This window comes from Anomaloglossus baeobatrachus, chromosome 2 (assembly GCF_048569485.1).
Source record: "Anomaloglossus baeobatrachus isolate aAnoBae1 chromosome 2, aAnoBae1.hap1, whole genome shotgun sequence".
In the NCBI taxonomy this organism is placed as follows: Eukaryota; Metazoa; Chordata; class Amphibia; order Anura; family Aromobatidae; genus Anomaloglossus; species Anomaloglossus baeobatrachus.
In genome coordinates, this window is record NC_134354.1 from 357,213,383 (window position 1) to 357,223,663 (window position 10,281).

Here is a 10,281-nt window from a genome sequence, read left to right on the forward strand (position 1 = left end):
ATGGTCAATAAAAAAGAAACCCAAAATCGTAGTTCTCTTGGTGATGGAAGCCAAAATATATTATCAGTTGGCAACAAAACAAAGAATTTCATATGTTACAGGTTGATGGAAAATTACTTCAACAGCGAAAACGGCTTGTTTTTACTGGGGATTGAACCCAGGACCTTCTGCGTGTGAAGTAGACGTGATGACGACTCCACTATGAAACCTGTGAAATCCTGCAAAGTAATGGCATTTAGAGACGAGTTTTGACCGCCAGTGGAAAAAAAAAAATAATTTGTAGTTCTGTTTGTGATGGAAGCCTAAACATCCCGTCATACGGCAACAATGCCGAGAACTTCATATATTATAGTTGGAGAGCGTATTTTTTCAACACTAAGAACAGATTGGTTTCACTGGGGATTGAACCCAGAACTAGAGTTGAGCGCGGTTCGCGGTTCGTGGTTCTCCAGTTCTAGGCTCGAGTGATTTTTCGGCTGTTCGAGATCGAACTAGAACTCGAGCTTTTTGCTAAAAGCTCGATAGTTCTAGAAACGTTCGAGAACGGTTCTAGCAGCAAAAAGCAGGGCTTTTTACAGCTACAGTGTGCAGGAGCCATCGCTGGCAGCCTGCCACAAGCTGGTAACCAAGATAAACATCGGGTATCCAAGCAAAGCGCTTTGGTTAGTAACCCGATGTTTATCTTAGTTACGTGCAGGAAGCCCACACTTCCCGCTCAGCTCGCTCCGCCCCCTCCTGCCCGCAGCATGTATACATACATATACACACACACACACACTCTCACACACGCACCCCACCTCCCCCCCCCGCTCGGCTTACCTGCGGTGATGAAGTCCCGCCATCCAGACCTCAGCGCTGTCACTGTCCTCCATGGCCGCCGCTTGTCACATCACCTCTCGCTTCCCACCCGAGACGTCACGGACCTCTCGCGATACTTGCTGTGAAGGCGCCGGTGATTGACCTCAGTGACAGGGGCTGTCAGTGTGCTGGAGATCAGCGCAGGTAATGTACCTCGCTGACAGCAGCACTTGTCACCCCCCTGCAGTGACCTGGGCTGACCCATTGATGTTAGCTCAGGTCACTGCACTGCTCTCCCAGCCAATGGGGAACATCCTGCTCTTCATTGACTGGGACAGTGTGGATCGTCATGGCAACCCCTTGGATTACACCAGACCTGGATTTGTTTTTCATTCTAATAAATTGGTTAAAGAGGGAATGTTTTGGGGAGTGTTTTTTCAAATAAAAATGTGTTTGTCGTCTATTTTTTTTTATTACTGACTGGGTTGGTGATGTCGGGTATCTGTTAGACGCCTGACCTCACCAACCCCAGGGCTTGATGCCAGGTGACATTACACATCTGGTATTAACCCCATAGATTACCCCGTTTGCCACCGCACCAGGGCGCGGGATGAGCTGGGGCGAAGCACCAGGATTGGCGCATCTAATGGATGCGCCACTTCTGGGGCGGCTGCGGCCTGCTATTTTTAGGCTGGGGAGATTCCAATAACCATGGACCTCCCTAGTCTGAGAATATCAGGCCCCAGCTGTCTGCTTTACCTTGGCTGGTGATCCAATTTTGGGGGACCCCTACGTGTTTTTTTTTTTAATTATTTATTTAATTTAAAATAACAGCGTGGGGTGACCTCAGTTTTGGATTACCAGCCAAGGTGAGGTTGCCAGCTGTGGTCTGCAGGCTGCAGCCGTCTGCTTTACCCTAGCTGGCTACAAAACTAGGGGGAACCCTACGTCATTTTTTTTTTCATTTTTTTGGCTAAATACAAAGCTAAGCACCCCTTAGTGCCACATGAAAGGTACCAAAGGGTGTTCCACTTTTTCTCCATTTTTTTCTCCACTTTTTCTCCATTTTTTTCTCCACTTATTCTCCACTTTTTCTCCTCTTATTCTCCACTTTTTCTCCACTTTTTCTCCTCTTATTCTCCACTTTTTCTCCACTTTTTCTCCACTTTTTCTCCATTTTTTTCTCCACTCTTTCTCCACTTTTTCTCCACTTTTTCTCCTCTTATGCTCCACTTTTTCTCCACTTTTTCTCCTCTTATGCTCCACTTTTTCTCCACTTTTTCTCCACTTTTTTCTCCACTTTTTCTCCTCTTATGCTCCACTTTTTCTCCACTTTTTCTCCACTTTTTCTCCACTTTTTTCTCCACTTTTTCTCCTCTTATGCTCCACTTTTTCTCCACTTTTTTCTCCACTTTTTTCTCCACTTTTTCTCCACTTTTTCTCCTCTTATGCTCCACTTTTTCTCCACTTTTTCTCCTCTTATGCTCCACTTTTTCTCCACTTTTTCTCCTCTTATGCTCCACTTTTTCTCCACTTTTTCTCCACTTTTTCTCCACTTTTTCTCCACTTTTTCTCCTCTTATGCTCCACTTTTTCTCCACTTTTTCTCCACTTTTTTCTCCACTTTTTCTCCTCTTATGCTCCACTTTTTCTCCACTTTTTCTCCTCTTATGCTCCACTTTTTCTCCACTTTTTCTCCTCTTAATCTCCACTTTTTCTCCTCTTATGCTCCACTTTTTCTCCACTTTTTCTCCACTTTTTCTCCACTTTTTCTCCTCTTATGCTCCACTTTTTCTCCACTTTTTCTCCACTTTTTCTCCACTTTTTCTCCTCTTAATCTCCACTTTTTCTCCTCTTATGCTCCACTTTTTCTCCACTTTTTCTCCACTTTTTCTCCACTTTTTTCTCCACTTTTTCTCCTCTTATGCTCCACTTTTTCTCCACTTTTTCTCCACTTTTTCTCCTCTTATGCTCCACTTTTTCTCCACTTTTTCTCCTCTTAATCTCCACTTTTTCTCCTCTTATGCTCCACTTTTTCTCCACTTTTTCTCCACTTTTTCTCCACTTTTTCTCCTCTTATGCTCCACTTTTTCTCCACTTTTTCTCCACTTTTTCTCCTCTTAATCTCCACTTTTTCTCCTCTTATGCTCCACTTTTTCTCCACTTTTTCTCCACTTTTTCTCCTCTTATGCTCCACTTTTTCTCCACTTTTTCTCCTCTTAATCTCCACTTTTTCTCCTCTTATGCTCCACTTTTTCTCCACTTTTTCTCCACTTTTTCTCCACTTTTTCTCCTCTTATGCTCCACTTTTTCTCCACTTTTTCTCCACTTTTTTCTCCACTTTTTCTCCTCTTATGCTCCACTTTTTCTCCACTTTTTCTCCACTTTTTCTCCGTTCTTTTTCTATGGTCAGTCTACCCATTAGCTCTGCCATGCATACTGTAGCTCTACACCTACTGCACATGTTACTTTATGATTGACATCTCTTTCGTACCAGAGCTGTCTAAGCCTACTCTGACCCCATATTTGTCATTACTATATTGTCCTTGAACTGTATTATGACATTTGTATCATGTGTTTCATTTCTTGCTGTGTTGCAATTTTTTTGCTGCATCCCAATTGTACCTCTACATTGTTCGAGTTTATGTTATTGTTCTCTCACTCTTATGTGATACTGATTATTGTCATTTTTCATGATTACATGCAGATAAGTCCAATCTGACGAAGGCTCAGGCCGAAACGTCATTTGTAACTTGTTTTGGACAAAAACATATATGCTTATGAAAAAAAATGTTCTTAATACGGACCAATAAAGAGTGATTTTGCATTACTATCCATTGGGACTTACTGACTTAGTCTGGGAGATTTAGAGTGCCGAGGTTACTCACTAATTTTATCTATTATTACCTCTGAGCACCTATATACCAGTGAGCAGAGCTTCCTCTACAGTAGTTCTCCTGATTAGGCATGCCCTTACCTCATGAGCAGGGCATTGCAGCTTTGGTAGCAACCATTACGACATGGACTCTGCTGCTGTGGACCCGGGGAGAGTGAGTGCAGATTCATTGCACCCACACTCCTCACATGAAGGGTCCGCACTCCTAGAAAATGGGGGATACGTTCCCTGAGTGTCTCCCCCCCATATTCTAGACGGTCCAGAGTCGTCGTGGGACCCCTTTATTTTTTTTCTTACAATAAATTGGTGAAAGAGGAAATGTTTTGGGGACTGTTTTTTCAAATAAATTTCTTTTGTCGATTTTTTGTTTTTGTTAGTACTGACAGTTTATGATGTTGGGTATCTAATAGACGCCATGACATCACAAACTGCTGGGCTTGATCTCAGGTGACTTTACAGCTAGTATCAACCCGATTTATTACCCCGTTTGCCACTGCACCAGGGCACGGGATGAGCTGGGGTGAAGCGCCAGGATTGGCGCATCTAGTGGATGCGCCATGTCTGGGGTGCCTGCGGCCTGCTATTTTTAGGCTGTGAAGGCCCAATAACTATGGACCTTCCCACCCTGAGAATACCAGACCACAGCTGTCCGCTTTACCTTGGCTGGTGATCCAATTTGGGGGGGACCCTACTTTTATTGTGTAATTATTAATATTTATAAAATAATTATAAAAAAGAGCCTGAGGGGACCTCCACATTGGATCCCCAACCACGGTAAAGCTGCCAGCTGTGGTTTTCAGGCTACAGCCGTCTGCTTTACCCTAGCTGGCTATCAAAAATGGGGGGACCCAACGTAATTTTTTTTTTTTAACTATTTTTTAAATAGAAAAAATTAATGGGCTTCCCTGTATTTTGATTGACAACCAAGGTAACGGCAGGCAGATGGGGGTGGCAACCCATAGCTGTCTGCTTTATCTGCGCTGAGAATCAAAAATACCGCGGAGCGCTACGTCATTTTTTTAAAGATTTATTTTTACAGCACTGTGATGTCCAGCAATCAAAATACAGGGAAGCCCATTTTATTTTTAGTTATTTAAATAAATAATTAAAAAAAATATATATGGGCTCCCGCTGCATTTTTTGTATTGCTAGCTAAGGGTAATCCAAGCAGCTACTGGCTGCTAACCCCCACTGCTTGGTGTTACCTTCACTGGCAATGGAAAATCCAGGGAAGCATTTTTTATTTTTTTTGCCAAAAAACTACAAAAAAAGGACGTGAGCTTCGCCATATTTTTGTATGCTAGCCAGGTATAGCAGGCAGGTGCTGGAAGAGTTGGATACAGCGCCAGAAGATGGCGCTTCTATGAAAATGCCATTTTCTGAGGTGGCTGCAGACTGCAATTCGCAGCAGTGGGGCCCAGAAAGCTCAGGCCAACCGGTGGTGCGGATTCCAATCCCCAGCTGCCTAGTTGTACCTGGCTGGACACAAAAATGGGGCAAAGCCTACGACATTTGTTTTCTAATTATTTCATGAAATTCATGAAATAATAAAAAAAGGGCTTCCCTTTATTTTTGGTTCCCAGACGGGTACAAATAGGCAACTGGGGGTTGGGGGCAGCCGTACCTGCCTGCTGTACCTGGCTAGCATACAAAAATATGGCGAAGCCCACATAATTTTTTCAGGGGGCAAAAAAATTCTGCATACAGTCCTGGATGGAGTATGCTGAGCCTTGTAGTTCTGCAGCTGCTGTCTGTCTGTATGGAGAAGAGCAGACAGCAGCTGCAGAACTACAAGGCTCAGCATACTCCATCCAGGACTGTATGCAGAAGTTTTTTGCCCACCAAAAAAATGACGTGGGCTTCGCCATATTTTTGTATGCTAGCCAGGTACAGCTGGCAGCCACGGGCTGCCTCCAACCCCCAGTTGCCTATTTGTACCCGGCTGGGAACCAAAAATATAGGGAAGCCCGTTTTTTTAAATTATTTCACTTATTTCATGAAATAATTAAAAAACAAATGACGTGGGCTTCGCCCTATTTTTGTGTCCAGCCGGGTACAACTAGGCAGCTGGGGATTGGAATCCGCAGCACAGGTTAGCCCGAGCTTTGTGGGCGCCTCTGCTGCGGATTTCAGTCCGCAGCCGTCCCAGAAAATGGCGCTCTCATAGAAGCGCCATCATCTGGCGCTGTATCCAACTCTTCCAACAGCCCTGGAGCCGGGTGGCTTGTTGGGTAATCATGAGTTAATACTGGCTTTGTTTTACTAGCCAGTATTAAGCCAGAGATTCTTAATGTCAGGCACGTTTGACCCGGCCATTAAGAATCTCCAATAAAGGGTTAAAAAAAGACACCACACAGAGGAAAAATACTTTAATAGAAATAAATACACAGACACATTAGAGACTCCATCTTTATTACCCCCTGTCGACCCTGCTCTTCTGTCTTCTTTCTTTCTAGTGTAGTAGTAGTGACGATTGTAGTGAGGAAGGATGAGGTTCACCAGCTCATCACTTGGGGCTGGGGAACCTCCATCCTCACTACAATGCTCACTACAATCGTGCAGCCTTCACTCCGTGAGTGATCAGTGCTGGCTGCTAGCAGTAACAGCGGTAACGCTGACAGACGCGTTACCATAGCAACGGTGCTCTCGGAGCCGCGGTTAGCGGTGACGTCACCGCTAACTGCGTTGCTATGGCAACGGTGATCTCCGTTAATGACCGGCTGTGTCAGCCGGTCCCTAACGGAACGGGGAGTCGACCGTGTGCTAGAGCATGTCGCTGGTACATGGCGATACACATATGTGCACCGTGTACCGGAGAGATGCACTCGCAGGTCCTACATGACGTGTCATAGTCATGTGACCAGTCTGTAGCCAATGAGATAATAGCCACATGACTGGTCACATGGCTATTTTGACGTCACGATAGGTCCTGCATCTCTGCTGCCAGTGCAGGTCACCCTGGAGGATTCAGCGATCATCGGATGGAATAGCGGCAGGAGACAGAGTGCAGAAGGGATCGCGAGGACCGGTAAGTGTTATGGCAATGTTTATTAACTGTTTGTGTACATTTATAATGCATTTTTATGTGTTTGTGATTGCCTCCCATTATAGCCTATACGTTCGAGTTCGGTTCGTCGAACGTTCGACGAACTGAACTCGAACGAGAACTCCGTTCGGCGAACCACCTCGAGCCGAACCGCGACCGGTTCGCTCATCTCTACCCAGGACCTTCTGCGTGTTAAGCAGACGTGATGACCACTACACTATGAAACCCGATGAAAAGTTACTGTGTATTCGCTAGCAGAGCAGAAATGTGACTGACGGGGCCTTTTTATTGCTGAAGGAAAGTATTTTTGGTTAATAAAACATTTACAACTATTATTACATATTTTAGCAGTTTTATTCCTACAAAAGGATTTTACTTAAATTGAAGTTTATATTGAATGTGTTACTTTTTTCTCCATAGTTTGGTCTTTTGCTTTTGTATTTATGGGAACTATATATTTTGAAACAAATAGGATTTTTATAATATGGGATTATGTTTTCTGCTAAAATGGTCAATAAAAAGAAACCCAAAATCGTAGTTCTCTTTGTGATGGAAGCCAAAATGCATTGTCATTTGGCAACGAAACCAAGAATTTCACATATTACAAGTCGATAGGAAATTACTTCAACACCAAAAACAGATTGGTTTCACAGGGGATTGAACCAAGGACCTTCTGCGTGTGAAGCAGACGTGATGACCACTACACTATGAAACCTTCGAAATCCTGCAAAGTAATGGCAATTAGAGTCGAGTTTTGACCGCCAGGGGAAAAAAAAACAAATTCGTAGCTCTGTTGGGGATGGAAGCCAAAACATCCCATCATTCGGCAACAAAGCCAAGAACTTATTATATTGTAGTTCAATTGAGTATTATTTCAACATTAAGAACAGATTGGTTTCACTGGGGGTTGAACCCAGGACCTCCTGCGTGTTAAGCAGACGTGATGACCACTACACTATGAAACCTGACGAAAAGTTACTGTGTATTCGCTAGCAGAGCAGAATTGTGACTGACGGGGCCTTTTTATTGCTGAAGGAAAGTATTTTTGGTTAATGAAACATTTACAACTATTATTACATATTTTACCAGTTTTATTCCTGCAAGAGGATTTTGCTTAAATTGAAGTTTATATTGAATGTGTTACTTTTTTCTCCATAGTTTGGTCTTTTGCTTTTGTATTTAAAGGAACTATATATTTTGAAACAAACAGGATTTTTATAATATGGGATTATGTTTTCTGCTAAAATGGTCAATAAAAAAGAAACCCAAAATCGTAGTTCTCTTGGTGATGGAAGCCAAAATATATTATCAGTTGGCAACAAAACAAAGAATTTGATATGTTACAGGTTGATAGCAAATTATTCGAACAGCGAAAACGGCTTGTTTTTACTGGGGATTGAACCCAGGACCTTCTGCGTGTGAAGTAGACGTGATGACGACTCCACTATGAAACCTGTGAAATTCTGCAAAGTAATAGCATTTAGAGACGAGTTTTGACCGCCAGGGGAAAAAAAAATAATAATTTGTAGTTCTGTTTGTGATGGAAGCCAAAACATCTCGTCATACGGCAACAAAGCCGAGAACTTCATATATTGTAGTTGGATAGCGTATTATTTCAACACTAAGAACAGATTGGTTTCACTGGGGATTGAACCCAGGACCTTCTGCGTCTTAAGCAGACGTGATGACCACTACACTATGAAACCTGACGAAAAGTTACTGTGTATTGGCTACCAGAGCAGAATTGCGACTGACGGGGCCTTTTTATTGCTGAAGGAAAGTGTTTTTGGTTAATGAAACATTTACAATTATTATTACATATTTTACCAGTTTTATTCCTACAAAAGGATTTTGCTTAAATTGAAGTTTATATTTATCGTAGTTCTCTTTGTGATGGAAGCCAAAATGAATTGTCATTTGGCAACGAAACCAAGAATTTCACATATTACAAGTCGATAGGAAATTACTTCAACACCAAAAACAGATTGGTTTCACTGGGGATTGAACTCAGGACCTTCTGCGTGTGAAGCAGACTTGATGACCACTACACTATGAAACCTTTGAAAACCTGCAATGTAATGGCAATTAGAGACGAGTTTTGACCGCCAGGGGAAAAAAAACAAATTCGTAGCTCTGTTGGTGATGGAAGCTAAAACATCCCGTTATTCAGCAACAAAGCCAAGAACTTTATATACTGCAGGTTGATAGGGGATTATTTCAACACCAAGAACACATGGGTTTCACTGGGGATTGAACCCAGGACCTTCTGCGTGTAAAGCAGACATGATTTCCACTACACTATGAAACCTTTGAAAGCCTGCAAAGTAATGGCAATTAGAGACGAGTTTTGACCGCCAGGGAAAAAAAAAACAAATTCGTAGCTCTGTTGGGGATGGAAGCCAAAACATCCCATCATTCGGCAACAAAGCCAAGAGCTTCATATATTGTAGTTTAATTGAGTATTATTTCAACACCAAGAACAGATTGGTTTTACTGGGGATTGAACGCAGGACCTTCTGCGTGTTAAGCAGACGTGATGACCACTACTCTATGAAACCTGATAGAAAGTTACTGTGTATTAGCTAGCAGAGCAGAATTGTGACTGACGGGGCCTTTTTATTGCTGAAGGAAAGTATTTTTGGTTAATGAAACATTTACAATTTTTATTCCATATTTTACCAGTTTTATTCCTACAAAGGGATTTTGCTTAAAAGGAAGTTTACATTGAATGTGTAACTTTTTTCCACATAGTTTAGTTGTTTGCTTTTGTATTTAAAGGAACTATATATTTTGAAACAAACAGGATTTTTATAATATGGGATTATGTTTTCTGCTAAAATGGTCAATAAAAAAGAAACCCAAAATCGTAGTTCTCTTGGTGATGGAAGCCAAAATATATTATCAGTTGGCAACAAAACAAAGAATTTCATATGTTACAGGTTGATAGCAAATTACTTCAACAGCGAAAATGGCTTGTTTTTACTGGGGATTGAACCCAGGACCTTCTGCGTGTGAAGTAAACGTGATGACGACTCCACTATGAAACCTGTAAAATCCTGCATAGTAATGGCATTTAGAGACGAGTTTTGACTGCCAGGGGAAAAAAAAAAATAATATGTAGTTCTGTTTGTGATGGAAGCCAAAAAATCCCGTCATTCTGCAACAAAGCCGAGAACTTCATATATTGTAGCTGGATAGCGTATTATTTCAACACTAAGAACAGATTGCTTTCACTGGGGGATTGAACCCAGGAACTTCTGCGTGTTAAGCAGACGTGATGACCACTACACTATGAAACCTGACGAAAAGTTACTGTGTATTCGCTAGCAGAGCAGAATTGTGACTGACGGGGCCTTTTTATTGCTGAAGGAAAGTATTTTTGGTTAATGAAACATTTACAACTATTATTACATATTTTACCAGTTTTATTCCTACAAGAGGATTTTGCTTAAATTGAAGTTTATATTGAATGTGTTACTTTTTTCTCCATAGTTTGGTCTTTTGCTTTTGTATTTAAAGGAACTATATATTTTGAAACAAAC

General features: G+C 42.0%; 3 non-coding genes across 3 annotated transcripts; all 3 read right to left on the bottom strand.

The window, feature by feature from the left end:
* Positions 1 to 7,631: 7,631 nt before the first annotated feature.
* Positions 7,632 to 7,704, bottom strand: TRNAV-AAC (transfer RNA valine (anticodon AAC)). Its single transcript has one exon. It is a non-coding gene; the product is annotated as a tRNA-Val (tRNA).
* Positions 7,705 to 8,372: 668 nt separating this feature from the next.
* TRNAL-AAG (transfer RNA leucine (anticodon AAG)) lies at positions 8,373 to 8,445 on the bottom strand. The gene has a single exon. It is a non-coding gene; the product is annotated as a tRNA-Leu (tRNA).
* A 529-nt stretch (positions 8,446 to 8,974) lies between these two features.
* TRNAV-UAC (transfer RNA valine (anticodon UAC)) lies at positions 8,975 to 9,047 on the bottom strand. The gene has a single exon. It is a non-coding gene; the product is annotated as a tRNA-Val (tRNA).
* Between the last annotated feature and the right edge of the window lie 1,234 nt (positions 9,048 to 10,281).